Source organism: Lemur catta, chromosome 10 (genome assembly GCF_020740605.2).
Source record: "Lemur catta isolate mLemCat1 chromosome 10, mLemCat1.pri, whole genome shotgun sequence".
Classification (NCBI taxonomy): Eukaryota; Metazoa; Chordata; class Mammalia; order Primates; family Lemuridae; genus Lemur; species Lemur catta.
Genome location: NC_059137.1, coordinates 85,191,507 through 85,211,945, shown reverse-complemented (window position 1 = coordinate 85,211,945; position 20,439 = coordinate 85,191,507). Strand labels below are relative to the sequence as shown.

The window sequence follows — 20,439 nt, the reverse complement described above, 5'->3', positions numbered from 1 at the left end:
ACTTGCCTTTTTGAGCTTTAGTTATTTAATCTTTTAATAGTTCTCTCACCACCCTAAGAACTTTTCAGCCCCACTTCATAGGGCTGTTAAGAAAAGCAGACAAGAATGTAAAGAATTTTGGAAAGTGTATATGATGAGTGTAGTTATTACTACGACCATTTCATATAGAGAGGAACAAGCATATTTAACCACAACTGATAATTTCATGGGTGACTTTCAATTTCATGGTTGTGAAAGTTTGGTTTACTCCATTTGAGCTAATGTATTTCTAAGCCCTTGTTTCTAAGTCCCCTTTCTTAATATCTAGGATTCTGAGATTACAACATGAACAAGAATAATATGAAGATAACTGTTAGACTCAAGGGTTAAAGCCTTACAGCAGGTTGTTAAGAACAGAAATAGGAGTTCATGGAATGAAAAGTTGGGATTCATAATCAGTTCAGGAATGTAGGAGCATTACTAATTCAAGTTGGCCAAGGTGAATTTAAGAGACAGGTTGAAAACAAGAAGATGAGGTTATACATCCATTTAACAAGAACCCTGTGCAATACATCTTGCTGTATGGATATAAATGCATTGACATAAACGGTTTAAGGTAATCTAACCCGTAAACAAATTAAGTGTCAAAGGGGACTCAAATTGAAGATGCTTGAGTCGACAGGATTAGCATCTTGGGGTGAAACACAGATGAATACCGAACCATTCCTTCATTCATTTCTTATTCTGACTTTATTCAGTTGCATTTCAGATGCTATTCTAGAGAGAGAGTGAGAGTGACAAATCAGACAAGCCCTTTCCCCTCTAGTAGAGGCAATAAGCAGACAATCAAGTGCTATGCAATCAGGAAAACAGGTAGCAACTCCATGAGCACACTGGGGCTCAAGGGCCACTGGGGAGAATGTGGCCACCCTCAACAGAATGGCGTGACAGCAGACCCAGGTCCGTGTGTGTGGAGCAGGCACACTGTGGGCCTGCTGTGCACGTCTCTTCCCAACTGGGCATTGGTAGCAGAATCCCTAAGAAGGCTGAAAATCAGAATGACTGATTGAAGCTTTGGTCTTTGGTTGGAAGATGAATTTAATTCAATGGATTTTATAATTTAAAAAATATGTCTAGCATGGACCTTGTTCAGCCTCGAAATTTCATCATGTTCTGGATGGGAAGTTTTAATTCCGTTAAAAAAAGTGATAAATGTCCTTATAGCAAACATTCTTCACTATATAATGTACAAAGAGATATTCTGTTTGGCTTCATAAATATGCTATAATTATTAACACATATGTACAATAAGGCTTAGCCATGGTCTGAAAATATTAATGATGTGTCTAATCTTTGCAAATATATATATACACACACACACACAAACACACACAAGGAATGCTAACTATATTTTTAATTTTGAGATTTGTATTATTATAGATAAGAATATTTTTATAAGTACCAAAGAAGTGATTTAGTGAAAGACATATATCGCTTGGTATTATAAGGAAATAATTAAACCAACAACCAAGAGATCTGGAAGCCCATCTTGCTCTTCAATGATTAATTGTGCAGTCATTTTACTTCTCTGGGATTCATTTGATTCAATTATAAAATAACAAGTTTGGAACAGATCAGAGGTTTTCAAACATAGCTCATTAGGGGTTTCTTGTCACTGAAGAGGAAGTGAATAGAGGTGACCTCTTCCTTCAAACAAAGCAGGTTTGCTCTCAACAGAAAGAATTGGCTGCCCCTCCCTTCTTCTTACAACCAGTGGTCTAGGTAATATCTAACTGACATGCCAGGTTTTAAAATCCATACAGAACATGCAGCTTTCCCTCCCCATTCCCAGCTCTACCTACACTCCAGAGCACCCAGGCTGGAAAGGCTTGGCCTTAGGAAGAGGCTGCCTGTTTTTCCTTCTGAGCTCTAGTACAATGGGGTGGGATGAGCCCTGGAGCAGACTGCTGACCCTCTGACTGGATCCGCCTTAAATGGCCAGTCAGTGAGCTTCTCTGTAGGAAGGGGCTCACCAACCTCCCTACAGAGCAGGTGATGACGCTGGGGCTTAGCGAGGGCAGGTGATACGAGAGAAAGACAAGGAATACATGGCTAAGTCTAGACTTACCCTCCATCTTCTAACTCTGAAGTTGGTGCTCCTCCTGTTGGACCAAACTGCCTCCCTTAGAGTTTGGATGGAAAACCTGGGGAACCCAAGGTAGGGCATGTGGTGTGGCAGGTGTTGCCAACAGGGGGAAAGAGACATTCAAAACCACTTCTCCTTGAGCTGCCATTGTCAAATGGTTCCATGTACATCTCCTTAGGAGCTATCCTCATTAAGTCAAAGTTAATGGCTCCTTCAGATGATTGCTTTCATGACAACAAAACAAAACAAAAGAGCCCACCCACATTGTTGTATAGCTGAAAAACTGCAAGTGCAGTGTCCTCTGGTTGGCATGGACACCTCTAGGGGTCATCAGGACAGGATGATTATTCCCATCCACACATAATTATTCCAATAATTGTTTAATAATATGTAGTATAAACCTTTAAATTGACTTGGAAGTGTTAACAAATTATGATAATGCTTGTTTTAAGATTACTTTAGATTTACCACAAATTATAGGTAAATAGCTAAAGTATAAAAGCCCTTTGTAGCTGGTAGCACACTGTGTTAAGCATAGTGCCGTAGGCAAAAATGGTTTCTCTGAATTGCCAAATTTAGATAAGGAATAACAAAGGATGCCTGTGATATAATTATAGGATAAAATTAACACTACATCATACAACATATAAATATAGTTGAGGAGAAAAGATCGGCAGGTCTGAGCTAGGCCTTGAGAGAGGATGCGAATAGTTGAGGGAAGAGAATGAAGCAGGCCTGAGGAAAGTAGAGCTTAGGTGTGGACTCACCGGTCGGGAAGAGTCTGGCCTGATTATGGCAGGAAACGAGGCAAGGGGAGGCCCTCTAAAGCCAGGAAGAAGAGACCAGATTTAAAGCAATGAGAAATGCAGTATGCCACTGAAAAACTCTGAAAGGAGGGGGGGGTGTCCCGTGAAAGCAGTGGTTTAAGGATGGAAAAAGAACTACCCATTGCAAAAATCTAGCAACAAAGTGGGAACTTACACAGCACAGATACAGCAGACTCCAACAGACTCCAGCATATTCCTTGTCTGGCCGGACAAGGAATATGCAGAACAGCAGTGACCAAAGAGGGAATCCTGTGATGCTGCTGAGAAGCTGAGAGAAAGGGCCCATCTGCGAGAGAATTTGGGGCCTCACCATGGGGTTCAGGCAAGATGATGGGGGGACAGTAAAGATGGGAAGGTTCAGGGGTCAGAGCTGAATGCACAGACAAGGACACATACCTGAGGGGTCCAAGAAGAGGGCATCTGAGCCAATCCCTAATGGGTACTGACCCCCAATTTCCAGGGAGGGGTGAAGAAGCCAAGTTCACTGTAATCTACATCTCACTTGAGCCTATGACCTCTCAAGCCAGCTTCCAAGCACAGGATGAGCTGCACCTAACAGCCCAGCTCTTCAGAAAGCTTCCCTCCCAGCACTTGGTGTCTGTGCCACTGTCCTGGGACATATCTGGTATTATTATTAGTTAGGTCCATACTGACTATCTGAAATTATTAGGTATTGATTATGTCTTCGTATATGTGGGTGTTACACAGTAGCTGGGTAGAGGGGTGTATCTTGTTTTTCCAAAAAGACTGTAAAACATAGGAGAACACAGACAACTAATTTCTTGAGCTCTGTACAAAGTAGGTATTAAAACGGCTCTTGAATAAAGACTTCCATCTCATAGATTCCCCAGTCTAAACTGGATTAGCTCATTAGTTATCCAAAGTTGATATTAACACTACTCCTAGATAAAATAGAAAGGTATCTGCAAAATTTAAGGATTTTCAAAGGAAAAATGAGAAATTGAATGGAAAAAGATTTATATAGGGTCATAAAATTAATAAGGAATCATTTCTGTTATTAATATTTCCTGACATGAACATAAGAAAATACAGAATATATTTTTTAAACAATTAAGTCATGCTTTGACAACTGGTAATACTTAGTAATCAATCTGATTGTTCTGCATACTAACAACATCGACTACGCCTTCAAAGGCCATCATTTAAACATACCATAAATTACTATGTTCCTAAGATGCTGACTTAAAAGAATAAAATACTCAAATTCTGCTGTTTAAGTGAAACCTCAAAGGGAGGGATAAAACCCTTTATGACATCAATTCCACCTCTTTCCCTTTTTAGAAAAAGGACAGAAAGTTTCCTCATAGCAGAAGTATTAACAGACTGACAGATGACTGAACTATTTATCTGTCCAAAGTTGAATGTGAATTCAGGTCCTTTACCAACTAAAAATTCAAAAATATTAAAAGTACCCATGAAAAGAAGTTTCTGGCCAGCTGTAACCTAATACCAGATGACCCTTGGGGGCCTTAAGGCCTAAAAGTCTGTGAAACATTGAGATTCCTCTCTTGTAGTTAAAAAAAAAAAAAAAAAAGATATCATGGCTCTGAACTTGAACCAGTACTAGCTATGGACCCGACCAAGTTACTTAGACTCTGAGTTCTAGTTTCCTTGTCCACAAAATCAGGAAACAACATTTGCCTCCCAGGGCAGATGGGAAGAAGAAATGAGGTGATGTCCTGTGGAAACGCTGGGCACAGGGTAGACATTCAATAAAGGTGAGTGTCAATGTTTTCATCAATAGACGTCAGGAAACTGGCACACAGGAAGTTATACGACTTGCTCAAGGCTGCCAGGCCTCCTAGTATGGTGGATATTAATTATTTAAAACTGATTCCTAAGATTGGTATGAAATCCAGTGGAAAAAGGAATGAGCCTAGTACACTAGGACAGGGCTGAGCACACATGCTTTGTAAAGTGCCAAAGAGTAAACACTTTGGACTTAGCAGCCAGGGGGGCTCTAGTGGGGACACTGCAGCCATGTCAGCAACTTGGCAAACCAAGGCTCTCCTGAGGAAAGGCAGGGGATTAACAACAAAACCCAAATTTGACTGTCTTTCTAAGTCGTCACTGTGTGCTTATATCCAATGCACAAAACAGAGTGAACCACAGGGTAGAACTTCCTTGAGCAGGATCTCCAGGCTGAGGGGGTCCAAGAGGGCAAGGAAACTCAGGAACTCAAAAGAGTCTAAACTACTTCTCACCATAGTGTTAAAAAAAAATCCTGACCACAGGAGAGAAAATTAAGTTTCATCTGTGTGATTCCTTATAACACCTAAAAAGGGGGGAACCGTATTTAAAACAGCAAGCCAAGCTAGAAAAGTATTTGATCAATAAGCCTGTCCTGTAAATGAATTCCTACTTCAGAAATAACCCCTGAATGAGTCTCCAATGGTAGACCAAGACAGTCTACATTGGCAAACTCAGGCCTTTCCATTTGTAGCCTACATAGCAAACTTTAGTCAGAGGGTTCCCCTGACAAGTTTGTTCCTTTCCTATAATATTTCATTTCTGGCCCTATCACCATCAGCTCAACTGAATCTAATCCAACAGACCCAGAGGCATCTGCAAAAGATGTTCAGAGAAACGAAAATCTACTACAAACTGTGTAGCCCCGTATTAGTACATGTTTGATTTTACATGTTTTAAGGCTGTAGTCCCCAACCCCTGGGCCACAAACCAGTACCAGTCCACGGCCTGTTAGGAACTGGGCTGCACAGCAGGAGGTGAGCAGCAGGTGAGCAAGTAAAGCCTCATCTGTATTTACAGATACTCCCCATCCTTCACATCACTGCCTGAGCTTCGCCTCCTGTCATAGCCGCAGCAGCATTAGATTCTCATAGAAGTGCGAACCCTACTGTAAACTGCGCATGGGAAGGATCTAGGTTGCGCAGTCCTTAAGACAATCTAATGCCTGATGATCTGAGATGGAGCTGAGGTGGTGATGCTAGCACTGGGGAGTGGCTGCAAATACAGATTACCATTAGCAGAGAGGTTTGGCTGCACAATAAATGTGCTTGGATCGTCCCAAAACCACCCCCACCCTGGGGAAAAATTGTCTTCCATGAAACTGGTCTCTGGTGCCAAAAAGGTTGGAGAATGCTGTCTTAAGGCTTCAGCATATTACTTACATGTCTTTGCTTTGACATGCTGAACAGGAACATTCGAGACTAAGCTCTACTGGAATTCAGTCTGTCATATACTGTCATTTGCAAAGGAATGAATGTTTCTAACTCAGTAAGTAGACTTTTATGATTATACAACTAAAAAATAAATGCATGACTATTTCTTCTGTGAAGTTATGTTTCCTTTTCTACATGAAAATGGATTAAAATCAAAACTTACAGTCTACCATATTTTTTGTATAAAATGTGAAGAATGTGAATCCACACACAAGGGAAAGCAGGACTGTATTAAAAATAACATGTGATTATACTAAATACGTATTAGTTTGGAAAAGGAAAGGAATACATCATGGTATTAAAATGTCCTGGTGTGTTTCTAAGTAACAGAATCTCTGTGGTCAAATAAACTTACACTAAACTATCAGCTGATTTAAGCAAATCTTTTTATAAGTTGGACTCTGCTGAAAGTATATTTGTTTTCCCTAAATTGGGAATTACCAAATTTATACATGAACCATTTGAAAAACTAATTTAACTAGTATTATGACATTCAGCATAAAGCATACATTATAAATTGTAAACCTATTCTAGGGCAGTAGTTTTGCCCTAGAACTCTCAAAGGACGGACCCCTTTGAGAATATGATGAAACTTATGATGGACCCTGTCTGCAGAAAAATACACATATAAAAACACTTTGTATGTATCAAAATATTCATAAAATCTTTCCACAAATCCTCTAGATATTCATTTATCCAGGTGAAGAATTCCTGTCTAGGGTAACAGCTTAATTAACTTAAACCATAAATATTTCACTAAAGGATAAATAAAAGGGTTAAAATTAATGTAAGGCAAATTGTAGGCAAATAATTTTTTTTTTATTGAGAAAGAGTCTCACTCTGTTGCCCTGGCTAGAGTGCCATGGCGTCAGCCTAGTTCACAGCAACCTCAAACTCCTAGGCTCAAGCAATCCTACTGCCTCAGCCTCCCAAGTAGCTGGGACTATAGGTATACGCCACCATGCCTGGTTAATTTTTTCTATATATTTTTAGTTGTTTGATTAATTTCTATTTTTTAGTAGAGACGGGGTCTCACTCTTGCTCAGGCTGGTCTTGAACTCCTGACCTCAAGGGATCCTCCCGCCTTGGCCTCCCAAAGTGCTAGGATTACAGGTGTGAGCCACCGCACCTGGCCTAGTAGGCAAAGAATTTATGATTAAGATCCCAAAGGCAATTACAGCAACAACAAAAAAATAAATAGATGGGGCTTGATTAAATTAAAAAACTTCTGCACAGCAAAGGAAATAATCAACAGAGTAAATAGACAACCTACAGAATGGGAGAAAATATTCATGAACTATATATCTAACAAAGGGCTTAATATCCAGAATCTACAAAGAACTCAGACAAATCAGCAAGACAAAAACCAAACAACCCCATTAACAAGTGGGCAAAGGACACAAACAGAAGTTTTCAAAGGAAGATAGATAAATGGCCAGCAAACATGGGAAAAAATGCTTACTGTCACTAATCATCAGGGAAATGCAAATTGAAACCACAACGAGCTATCACCTCACCCCTGTCAGAATGGCTTTTATTAAAAAGTCCAAAATAGATGGTGGCATGGATGCAGAGTCAAACAGTTATACACTGTTGCTGGAACTGCAAATTAGTACAACCTCTATGGAAAACAGTATTGAGATTTCTTAAAGAACTAAAAGTAGACTTAACATTCCATCCAGCAATCCCATTACTGGGTATCTACCCAAAGGAAAATAAGTCATTTTATCAAAAAGATACCTGTACTCAAATGTTTATTACAGTACAATTCACAATTGCAAAGATGTGGCATCAACCCAAGTGCCCATCAATTCATGAGTAGATTAATAAAATGTGGTATATATATACTATGGAGTACTACTCAGAAAAAAAGAAATGAATGACTGTCTTTTGCAGCAATTTGGACTACGGAACTGGAAAACATTATGCTAAGTAAAGTACCTCTAGAATGAAAAAACAAACACCATATGCATGCTCTAATAATTTGGAACTACTTGATGGGCACACATGGGCACAGAAAGAAGTAAAAATTGTTGGAAAACAAGAAGGGGAAGGGGGAGGAGGGGAGAGGTGAAAACTGGTCTAACAGGTATAATGAACACTATTTGGGTGATGGGCACACTTATAGCCCTGACTAAAGCATTATAAAAGCTATCCATGTGCCAGAAACATTTGTACCCCCTTAATATATTGAAACAAAAAAAGAAAAAAATTAATTTAAGGAAAATTACCTTATTTGTCCCAATTACTTAGCATTTGTTACCCCATTATTAGGTAATATTTTCAAGATCCAGAAAAGTTGAAAGACTAACACAATGACCATCTACATACCCTTCACCTACATTCACCAATTAATAATACAGATGCTCCTCAACTTTTGATGGGTTACAGCCAATGGGTTAAGCCCATTGTAAGTTGAAAATATCTTAAGTCAAAATGCATTTAATACACCTAACCTACCAAACAGCACAGCTTAGCCTAGACTACCATAAATGTGCTCATAATATTTACATTAACCCACAATTGGGCAAAATCATCTAACACAAAGAATTGAATATCTCATGTAATTTATTTAGTACTATACCGAAAGGGAAAGACAGAATAATTGTATGGGTACACAAAGTATAGTTTCTATGGAATGCGTATGACTCGCACCATTGTAAAGACAAAAAATCGTTAAGTTGAACCACTGTAACTGTCTGTACTGGATCAATTCGTTCATCTCTATCTCTCCTTCTATATCCATATCTATCTGTCTGTTTCTCTATCCATCCATCCATATGTGTACCCATCCATCCATCTATCCATCTGCATACTTGCATTTCTGTCTGTCTACCCAACCATCCATCCATCTATCCATTCATTTATCCATCCGTTGGCAGTGGATAGAATCTGGACTATTTGAATGTACAATGCAGACATCCCAACACTTCACCCTAATACTTCAGTATGAAACTCCTAAGAACAAAGAAATTTTCTTAATAACCATAGACAATTATCACATTCTCTCCCATTACCAAACCCAAGAAATTTAACATTGATTCAGTATCACCTAACATATAAGATCTCCTCAATTATCCTAATAATGTCCTATGTGGCTGTGTGTGAGGTTCAAGGCCTAATCAAGATTCAAGTACTAATCCATTATTCTCCCTTAATCTGGAGTAGTGACTCCCTGCCTAAGTCTGCCTCTCACACCTTCACTCTTTTGAAGGGTCCAAACCAGCTGTCTTGTAGCATGTCCCATAATCTGCATTTGTTTGATTGTTTCCCTCATGATTCAATTTAGATAGAACATTTTTTGCAAAAACCCTACATAGATGATGTCATATACGTCTTTTTGCATAATATCAGGAGGCACAAAATGTCAGTTTGTCCCATTATTGGTTATGCTGAGGCATTTGTTAAGGTAGTATCTTCTTCCCTTTGTGAATATCCTGCCATCCAGTAAATTTTCACTTAATGGTTTTGGCTTCCATTCATTATCTTTGCCTAATCGATTATTACATTGGAAGTTTCACAGTGGTGATTTTCTATTATTTCTTCTGCATTCATCAGCTGGCATTCTTCTATAAGGAGAGGCTCTGACCTTTTTTTTTCCTCTTTATTTTTTATTTTTATTTTTTTCAAGATGGGGCCTCACTCTGTCACCCTGGATGGAGTGCAGTGGCACAATAGCTCACCACAACCTCCAATTCTTTGGTTCAAATAATCCTCCTGCCTAAGTCTCCTGAGTAGCAGGGATTACTGGCTCTGAACTTTTAAACTCTCTTTTCTGTTATAAAAAGGATTTTGTACTTGACATGTTATAATCCATTGCCATCTTATTCTTTTTGAGATGCTCAAACTCTCCTTCATAGTGGCTTCTATGTTCCTTTACTGAGTCCTTGGTAAATTCTGCTCACCTTCGTACTTCTTGGTACAATAAACTGTTGCAGGCACACACTATACTTTCCCTGGCCCAGATTTGTTATTGGTAATTTCTCCAAGGAGCCTGGGTTACTTTTAGTGAGAATAGTATTTGGAAACACAGATCTGGAAGCCCTATGTGCTCACTGCTCTCAGGTCATCTCCATGGAAAGAGGTGGGAAAATCATTACCTGTACAGATTCCTTAAAGCAAAGTGACTTTTGAGACATTCCTTAAAAATATTTGACATCCTCACAATATAATAAACCAAATTGTATAAGCCCTTCATTTTTCATAAATTCAACTGAATTCAGTTTAAATGACAATTTATGACATTAATTCATTTTTCGGAACCAGAAACCTCGAGTAGGATGACAAGAGCAAGCTCAGCCCTGTAACACTGCAAACGCCAGTCCCTGCAAGGACAGGGCTTATGAGGAAGATGCTACAACGTCAGGGCAGCAGAGAACCAGGGAGGCACCTGCTATGAGCTCAGTGAATCACAGCCATGCAAGGCATCAGAGTCAGATCATATTTTTCAAGATATGCTGTAAATTTAGACTTTGATATAAAATTTCCTGGTCTTTAAAAATACGACATCCTCCAATCTGTAGGCTGAATACTGCTGATAGGTCACAATCTATATACAGTATTAAGCAAATTCATTATAAACCAAAGTGCCTAGTCTACCATGAGGGACACCTGAATATTAAAATAGTCCATGAAATCTTAATCATCCATTCCTTCACATAAGTTTTTGTGAGCATCTACTATATGCAAAACTCTATGTTATACATATTTACATCCTAGCATCCAATGGTCTAGTGCATTCCTAAATTGGGTATTTGCATGGCATACTCCCTTACAGCCTTCAGGTCTTTGTGACTCTGTCATCAGACAGTGAGGGCACCCCTGATGCCCATACCCCCATCTGCTTGTCTCCTTAGCACTTACACCATTTGTTGAATGAACAGATGGGTGGATGGCTTTCCTTATAGATACTACTATAAGAGAACATTAAACAATCCATTCCAATTCAATCAGAAGGTGAGAGGACACCAGATATTTGCTAATTAACATCAGAAAATTCAAAACACCTATGCTCTGGCAGGTGTTGTGTGTACCCAACAGAGCACCTCTGACACATGCGGCTCCTGACACTCCTGCCTCACCCATCAAACTTTTATTTGTATGAGATGATTTCTAAGGTCCTTCCTTATTCTTTTTTTTTTTTTTTTTTTCTTGAGACAGAGTCTCGCTCTGTTGCCTGGGCTAGAGTGAGTGCCGTGGCGTCAGCCTAGCTCACAGCAACCTCAAACTCCTGGGCTCAGGCAATCCTACTGCCTCAGCCTCCTGAGTAGCTGGGACTACAGGCATGCGCCACCATGCCCGGCTAATTTTTTTCTCTATATATTTTTAGTTGGCCAGATAATTTCTTTCTATTTTTAGTAGAGACGGGGTCTCGCTCTTGCTCAGGCTGGTCTTGAACTCCTGACCTCAAGCGATCCACCCGCCTCGGCCTCCCAGAGTGCTAGGATTACAGGCGTGAGCCACCATGCCCGGCCGCCCCTATTCTTATTTACAGTTGAATTTTGACCACTGCTGCCCATGTCTAGACCAGAAGAAGTTCTGGAAAGGGTCTGAGAAATCACATGAGAGGTTGGCTTAAGGAAGTATTTTTATTTTCACAAAGGTTAGAATATATAGGGCCAAAGAAAAAGAAACCTGGATTAAAGTTTCTTTTATAGCAATCAATATTTCTGTTCATAAACTGTCAGTAGAGAGCATATTACTTTCTCATTTTGTAATTTATCTTAATTATAACATAATATGCAGATAACTCATGATTCCTAAAGATATTGTTATAATACAGTCAGATCAATATTTAGACCATAGTCCAATGAGCAAAAAAATCAAATAATAAACAACAAACATGTAGAAAATAACTAGGCCTAGGCCCCCTCGATAAGACACCCTTAGGAACCAAAAATAGAAGATTTTCTCCTCCCAATGCCTCAGGGAAGAGTAGGTACACTGTTGTGTTTGAAATGACAACTTGGAAAGAGGTGGGAAAAACTCGTTTCTTCCCAGATGGAATGTTCACGCCTGCTGCACCATCTCTGGCAGATGTGAGGTGAAGCTTTCCATGCCACAGCCCAAGACTGTGGAGAGCTGGGCCCAGGGCCCATACCTCTAACACATTATCTGCAGGATAGAGTGAATAAGCCAAATATACCATCCCCCACCCCAGCATTATACTCCAGGGCCTATATCTTTCCCCAAGCCCTCTGACCAAAGATCAAAGCAAGATGTTAGAAGACTACCTTAAGGCTCACAGAGCAGATAACACAAAGTGGCTGTAACATACCTTTAGAAACACAATCTTACAGGAACTGCCTCCCATCTTCTGAGATATGGGTGGCAAAACTGCACCAGAAGGGCCACACAGACAACTCAACTGAGGAGAGTGGCTTGGGTGAGTGACATAGACATTTTCTGTGAGCAGAGAAGTGAAAAACATACATTCCACACACCACTGATGCCATGCAAAAATAGGAATCATGCATTGGCAAAACTTGATTTTTTTAAGAGAAGTTGAAATCTTGTAATTTTTAAGTATAGCAATTCCACCTATATAACCTCCTAATGACAGATTAAAGAATATTCATAGCAGCTCTCCAAAAGGGTGAATATATATATAATCTGTGGCTTATTCATATAATAGAATACTATACAGTAATGAGAACGAACTACCACTAACCTCAATGACATGGGTGGATCTCAAAAGCATAACACTGAATGAAAAAAGCCAGATGCAAAAGAGAATGCACAACATGATTTCATTTATATAAAGTTCTGGAAATAACCTACGGAGCTGAAGTCCAGCAGTGACTTCTTTGAGAAGCATGGGGATGGATTCACGAATGCTGGGATTTCTTGATCAGGGACCAGTTTGTAAAAATTCATTGAACTGTACCATTATGATGTGCTTATTTTTTGGTAATATACACTTCAATAAAAAGTTGAAAACAAAACAAAACATTGTGCAGGACAAACTGAATTTTACCCAAGGGCTTCCTGTTTATGACTGTGCTCTGATGGAATGTAGGCAAACATTAGATGCTCTGGATACAAAGATTAATAAAATCCAGTTCATACTTTCATGATGCTCCTGATTCATCTAGTTAACAGATACATTTGTAACTACAATGTACATGAATAAATGAGAATATGAGCATTCTAAACGAAAAGGAGAGTTGTCATCTCCTTGGGTGCTGTAGGGCTGGAACAGGGCCTGAGCTACACTGAGGGTCATGTATAGGACTGTTGAGCTAACTGTGACTGTCAGATCCGAGGTCCAAGGTGGATATTTTAAGTGAGGGGAGGATGAACATAGGGCTAGCTGCCTTGCACATCTGAGGCACAAGTACTCTCTGTGTGGCTGTAGCTGCCTTGCTTTAACAATTTGGGTAATTTCTCTGGAGAGAGGTAAGAAACGTTGGTCAGAATCTTTATGACAGAAGAGAACAGATCCTACTAACCCACTGCAAACAGGCTGGTTCCCAAATCTGCACAACAATCAGGAAGCTCCACTGGGGTCACCTACACCAGTGAGTATGTCACTAGAGTTAGAAAACTGTCCTCTTTTGAAGGATTATGTCTTAGTTGATGTGGGAACTGGGCAATCTCTCGGGGTGAGTAGAAAAGGGGGTACAAATAATGATTTTCTTCTCAGAGAATAGCATCTTCCCTGCTCTTAAGTCTCCCTAAATGCCAGTGAGATCACAGCCAGTATTCTTCTTGGAAAGGAAAAGTTGTACGGATCTCAAGACGGTGTCACCTGAACATACATGTCTGTCTATATACTATGTATGTTGGGGCCCAGAAGCAGCTCATGAAGCCTGATCTGCAGTTCTCCTGACATGTCTACATTAGGGCTAATGGCTTTTTAAAGCTAAAAGCTTTTTTAAAAAGTCTTGAGAAATATGCTTAATGTAATAGCTTCAGTCATTAGAAGAAAACAAAAGCATGGCTTCTTTCTCTAGGTACATCTGGAGTCAGCGTTTATACTTCAATAATGTTAGTATTCTTTATTCAGATGGATAAATATTTTATTAGTCTATACAGGATGAGTGATTTTTGAAATTTAAATTTATAAATACTCCTTCACTTGAGAATCTCATATTTTTTCAAATCAGGTATTTCTTGAATGACTCTGACTGCATTTTCAATGGCCAGCTGCCATGCATTATTAAACTCCCCCTTTTTTTTTCTTCAGAATCTTCCAGTAGACGTCTAGAGTTTAGCTAGAAGTCTTGGCTACGATACAAACAGTGATGGAAAACACATGAGCAGTAACAAGTTTTAATCTTGCTCCTCAGTACTAACATGGACTAATCTGTGGAAGCAGTTTATTCCAGTATCACCCAGGGTGCAGCTACACCAGGGGCTGTATTGAAGGGTGTTTTTTCTTTTAAATGTAATACTTCCTCATCTTTTCTTCTTAAACAGTGCCTGGGAACATTTACATTATAGATAAGTAGTACATGGTGGATAAATTCTACTTTCAAGAAGACTACTCTCTTCTGACAGGTATGTTTCATGTACCACTGTACAAATTACTTTATAGTCAATACTAAGGAGGCATTAATATTATTAATAAATGTTTGTAAATAATATGATTAAGTTCAAAGCCTATCTCTATAATTTCTTTAAAATCAGCATTAAAATATAAACCTAATTATGTACCTAAAATTATTGTAGTTTTATGTCTTATGTATAATGAATTTATTTTAAATATAATTATGTGACTTTTTTTAACAGCTAAGTGAAAACTTGTCATTATACTTTACCATAAATGTTAACATGATTGATTTTAAGTAAGCATCTTATATGTTTAGAAAAATGATATTACTGCAATAATTAATGATAATGAAGTTTGGGGATATCACAGATATATTACATGGAACAGTAAATATTTCTTTCAATATGTAAAACTATGATATTTTCTAATGTATTTTTAAAATTTGTGAATTATTCAAATGTCATTTTTACTTATACACTGGAATAACCATACTTTTCCTTGATAAATGCCTTCCCTATTCTTAGGTAAGGAAATGGCACTGAACAGTTAAAATGGAAATCCATACAATTTCAAGAAAGAATAGTTACCAGCAATAGTTTAACCAGCTCTATATTCAATATGAAAGATTAGAAGCTTCTTTTCATAGCATCCTTATAGTCAGAATTCAAAACACTCAAAGGTTTCCTTTGTCCCCTCCCAAAGTAAATTTTTTATTAAGTCTTAGATTAAAAAAATCAGTGTATTCGATACTCTACTCCCTAGTAATCTAAATAGAGTATAGCATTCTTTCCTATTAATCTATTCAGAGGCGTGGCAGCCAAGAAACAGTGGCCACATAGTATAGGGACTGAGTCATAAAGAACCTGAGGGGTTTATATTTCTCTAAAAATAAAGTGTTTTTTTTTCATCCCACCGAGATTCATTGAGTTGTTTAAAAAAAAAGAGAGAGAAAGCGAAAGAAAGAAGGATAGATCACAAACCCACACACATAAAAGTATCCTGATGTTTTTAGTTTGTTTTTGGCCGCAATATAGTGTAGTAGTAGAAAGGAGAGGATATGCAGTCTCGTGTTTCAACTAATTACTATATTAAAAATGAATATTCTGATACTTGATCTGAGGTTTGAAACAAAACACATTAACTTTACAAGCACAAGTCTTGAGGCACTGTGGGAAACAACAGAAAAAAATTGAGAAAGAAGAGTTTTTGGTTTTTTTAAAGACAATAGCTAGGTTGCTAGACATATGGAAAAACTGATGAAAGGTAAAATTAGTATAAAAGGAAGAGCAGCCAGAAGATCTTTAATCAGAATGATATTTATACTTCTAAGGTAAAATTAATTATTTCTTTAAGGAAAGTGTTGCCTTTAAAAGTTTTCATGAACAAATGGTACTGTAAGTTTCCAAACGTATGCTTGAAACTTTTTGTTGACTTACAAGGCTGTGCCTTGATTAAACCTGAACTTAGTTTGGATTCCTTCTGTGAAATATATGCAGCATGTTATACCATATTTAGATACTTAAATCTATTACTGGTATAGGTGAACTGATAGACATATTTAAGCCAAAGGGAAAAGTTGCCAACCAGACCTTTAAACATGAAATTTAAAAGCACAGTGACTTATTTACCTAATAATAGTGTCTGAGAGGAAATACCATTTTACTTAGACAAACTTTCCATTCTAAGTTTGTGAACCAGTTAAGCGGAAAAAGTGAAGCTTATATACTGCTTAGCTATATTTCCAGTCCTGCTATGAACTCTTTTGAGAACCCAACCAAACCTTCTCACCTAGTCTTTTACAGGGGAAATTCTGTTTATTGTCTAGAAAACTATAAAATTAAAGTCCATTTAGAGGAGGACGTGCAGATTGGTAGAAACCACAATCAACGGGAGGAGGCCCTCAGCTCTACCACCTCCAGTGAGTTTTGGATGCTCCACATCTCAGCTTCCCCCTCTGTAAAAAGAAGGCCCTGGGGAGAAAGTCCCCAAGGTCTCTCTTAGTTCTAAACTGCTATGATTTATTAGTAACAGCAGTAGCACTGGAATAACATTCCAAATATTATTCTTATTAAGAGAAACTTGAAACCAAAATCCAAAGCTTTCCATGTAGAAAACACTGGCAAAACTGGTCTAAATCAGGGAAATACTGAGTCTTCCTGAGAACAAGATATAAATATTTTTAAAGGTTTTAAAAATAGCACAACCTAAATGCTGCCAAAACTAATAAAATGGAGCTTAAACCATACTAATAAACTCAAACAACTAAAAGTCACATTATTTTAAATGAAAAATAATAATCTCTACATTCCTTCTGAATAATAGGAAAAAATACTCTTATACAGTGTTCCTTCCTAGGAATTCCAATAATTTTCTATTGGTGAACAGTTGCACAGCTGGAATAGGGAGAGGTTTAGGACCTATAATCACTTGCACTTATCAAGGTTGTGGAAGAGAACTGGCAACATCAGATGAAGAGCATAAATGAATTCCTCATGGAATCAAGGTTGGCCTGACTCTTATCTTTGCAAGCAACTAGGATAAGAGAATATAAAAAGTTTAAATTAATTTTATATGGCTAACAGAAGACAGAACTAGCACAGAGAAATGAATTTGCCAGAAGGCCTTTTTGGTCTCAATATAAAGACTTTTTTAAGTCATAGATGAACAACAAGGGAAGATGATGCCTCAAAGGGGTATGCGTCCTATGAGTCCTTTCACTGGAACTATTCAAGCAGAGTGGATATGCTCCCTGGTCCCAAATGTTCTGGAATCTCCACCACCAGGAGTAACTTTAAACTAGATGACATTCCTGCTTCCAGAGGTCTCTGTCCTCACCACGAAAGAGCCCAACTACTTTATACAGGTGGCCGCCTCTATGCTCAGCAACTAGAATGCTTCTAACTATTACAGATAATCCTATTGCCTAAAACTAGCAGGTGGAAGTCTCAATTTCATATTTTCATTTCATCTCGGTTTTGATTAAAGGCAGGGGAGGTCTCAGAGACAGTCTAAGAAGGAAGCGAGAGAAAAGGAGGGGCTCTGCTTGATGCTTCTCCTGATACCACAGGTGGGCAGGTCAGCACCCCTGAGGTGAGGATGTGGAAAAGAAGCAAGCCCACCACCCTTCTGCTTCCCCCCTTCTCTGCCCTGTGTGCCTTCTCCTTATCCTCTCAGCTCCCAATTTCTGCTCCTCACACCTGATCCTGTTCCATCTCCCAAACCTTGACCCAGCACAGGTAGCGGTGGAGAGGCTGGGGGTGGGGATGGGGTTCTCCTGATTGTGACATTAGACTGAAGGAATCTGGTTAACCAGCTTGTGGTGTGCAAAGGAGCCGGAGCCAGTCCTCAGTCTTGCTGCCAGGCCACAAGGAACACCAAGATGTGTTCTTGGCACCCTACTTTGGATCTCTAACACATTCCTGATGTTTTACATATTTTTTTAAGTTCCATAGTTTTCTTAGTATTTCAGGTATATTAAGAGTTAATTTTCTATCTAGACTGGGAACCTAAAGCCCATATTAACTCAAAGTTTCTATGAGAAAAGACCAATGAAACAACCAACTTTAAAAATAACTTCATCAAAATGTTCATTTCCTATAGACCAGAGTAAATGGGGTTAAGCCTCAAGAAATTGTGAACTCCAAAACAATTTCCCAGGTAGGTGTTCTGTTTGACTTTTGGGTGGAGATAGATTGGAACTGTGTGTATGGGAAATCTTTAATTCTACCCATTGTGATATCACTTTAATACTCCAGAAGTGATAGGAAAAGAAAAGTATACATAGGACCAAAGCAAAGAAAATTCTATTGGTATGCTGATATTTAAAATATTTTTAAAGCAACCTAATTAAAAAAAACCATGCATGACAAGAAAAAAATGCTTCACTCATAATCCCACTATCCCTCTTACTAGGTTTGTATATTCAATTTTAATCTTTTTTTCATATGCATGTATGTTTTTATAGATGTCTTTAGTTCTAGTCTCAAACAGTAAACTGAGGGTTATGAGTAGACAGACATATGGTAAAGAATTTTATTTTCAAAGCCCTGGGGACCACACATCTAGTGTTAAAGCCCCACACTCTCATCCCTATTCCATAAGTCACAGTGTACACAGTTGATGTCTACTTAGTGTTCTATTTATTAATGTTAGCATTTTATTTTTTAGTTTTTCTGTTAATGCACCTGATATTGAAGTGTTAACTTTAATAATAATCCCATATTTACCTGACAGTAGTTGATTAGGAGTTGTGGATTTTTGTTTTTTGAGTAGGAAAGTGTAGGAGAAAAGAGGATGGTGAGGGAGATGTGCTTGACCCCAACTGACTCAGCATCTTGACACCTGACACCATGCCTAGCGTAGAGTGAGTGCTTGGAAAATGTCTACTGAATAGTTTTAGCAACCTCAAAGTAAGCCAGAGACAGGACCTCAGATGACAGTGTAATTCTATAGCTTTTCATAGACAAGGTCAAGAGCAGCAGTGCACCTAGAAGACAGAGCTGTAATGTAAGAACATGAAAGAATAAACTGGAATCAGGGACCAGCTTTGACTTAGCTAAGAACCAAGAACTGAATTTTCTAGGGAATGAGTATTTTGGAGGTGGAGGCAAAGCTGGGAACTAAGGGATACAGATGGCTGAGGTCAAAAACCATAACAGGTCAAAGTTAGACAGGCAGCCAAGAAACAGAAACATTGTGCCAGGGACAACGTGATGTTGAAAACGAAGCCCTGGCGATCTTCACCAGGATTCCATGCCAGGATTCCTGGGATGACCAGAATATGAAATATCAACCTGCCTGCCAGTGGGGATGCCCTGTGGCTGCTACGGCACAGTAGTCAGCCTCAGCTGCGATTTTCACCTAGGGCTGTCCAACAGAAGCCACTGGGCCTTTTGTTGCCAGCACAATCTCTCACTGTACACTGCACAAATCTGACTATACAATCATTCTATTCTCTACCTTCTGAATCTGAGCTGTATGGGTGCCCTTTTTTGTACAGATGTACACAGGACAGCAGTTTGTAGACTGGTTGGATAGGAAGAGATGACAGAGTGCCTGTGAAGGCACTACATTTCTGGATAAAAGAACTGAGTTCCCCCTGCATGGGTTGTAGCAAAGGTGGCACAGAACAGGGTATTGGGACTGATGAGTCCCAGTGGCTCCATTTATATTTGAAAGGGAATGTTGGGGACATCACTTAAGCTCTTTGTACCTCATCTCCTCTTATTTAATGTGAGGGATTAGTCTAGAATAAGCTTGAGTTGACATTCCCATAAAGTAGTGTAGAGATGGGGGGCCAGGGCCAGTTTTGAAATTCAGAATAGGATTCAGAATAGGATTATTAAAATATAAAAAGCTTTTGCCATTCTCAGATCTGTTCTGTAATCTCCTTTCTAGCATAATTGAGTGTGGATTATCACAGGAATCCCACACATTACCTGACCAGTCCTATCCAGCTACCTTGTGGGCAAATGTTCATGTCACCATTTAGATTTTTGGAGCATATAAGGAATTAAATGATGTAATTATCAGGTTAATAATGAATGGCAGTAGGACATTCTAACCGTCCTCGTGATTAAAAAGGACATAATATATATAAATGGTATTTTAATTAAGTCAATGAATTTATTTCTGATTCCTAAGTACAGGAAAAAGCAAGCCCATGGAGAGATGTTAAAGCTGATTTCTTGATTCTGGGAAATTGTAACCAGCTGGGATTTGGGGTGGGTGGGGTAAGGTCTTCTTGCAGCTAGACCAACCCTGACTGACTCTGGAAGTCTTTTGCAGCTC

The 20,439-nt window shown here is 38.8% G+C and overlaps 2 protein-coding genes across 4 annotated transcripts in view; one reads left to right on the top strand and one right to left on the bottom strand.

The window, feature by feature from the left end:
* LOC123646337 (centromere protein P) overlaps positions 1-20,439 on the bottom strand; it is a 239,244-nt gene that overhangs the window by 78,812 nt on the left and 139,993 nt on the right. The gene's annotated exons all lie outside the window — the stretch shown is intronic.
* ASPN (asporin) overlaps positions 14,389-20,439 on the top strand; it is a 46,416-nt gene continuing 40,365 nt past the window's right edge. Inside the window, exon 1 of one of the 2 annotated variants that reach the window (XM_045563159.1) lies at positions 14,389-14,657. The gene's annotated coding sequence lies outside the window, so the exon portion shown is untranslated. The remainder of the gene's footprint in view (positions 14,658-20,439) is intronic. The other variant, XM_045563160.1, reaches the window with a different exon arrangement.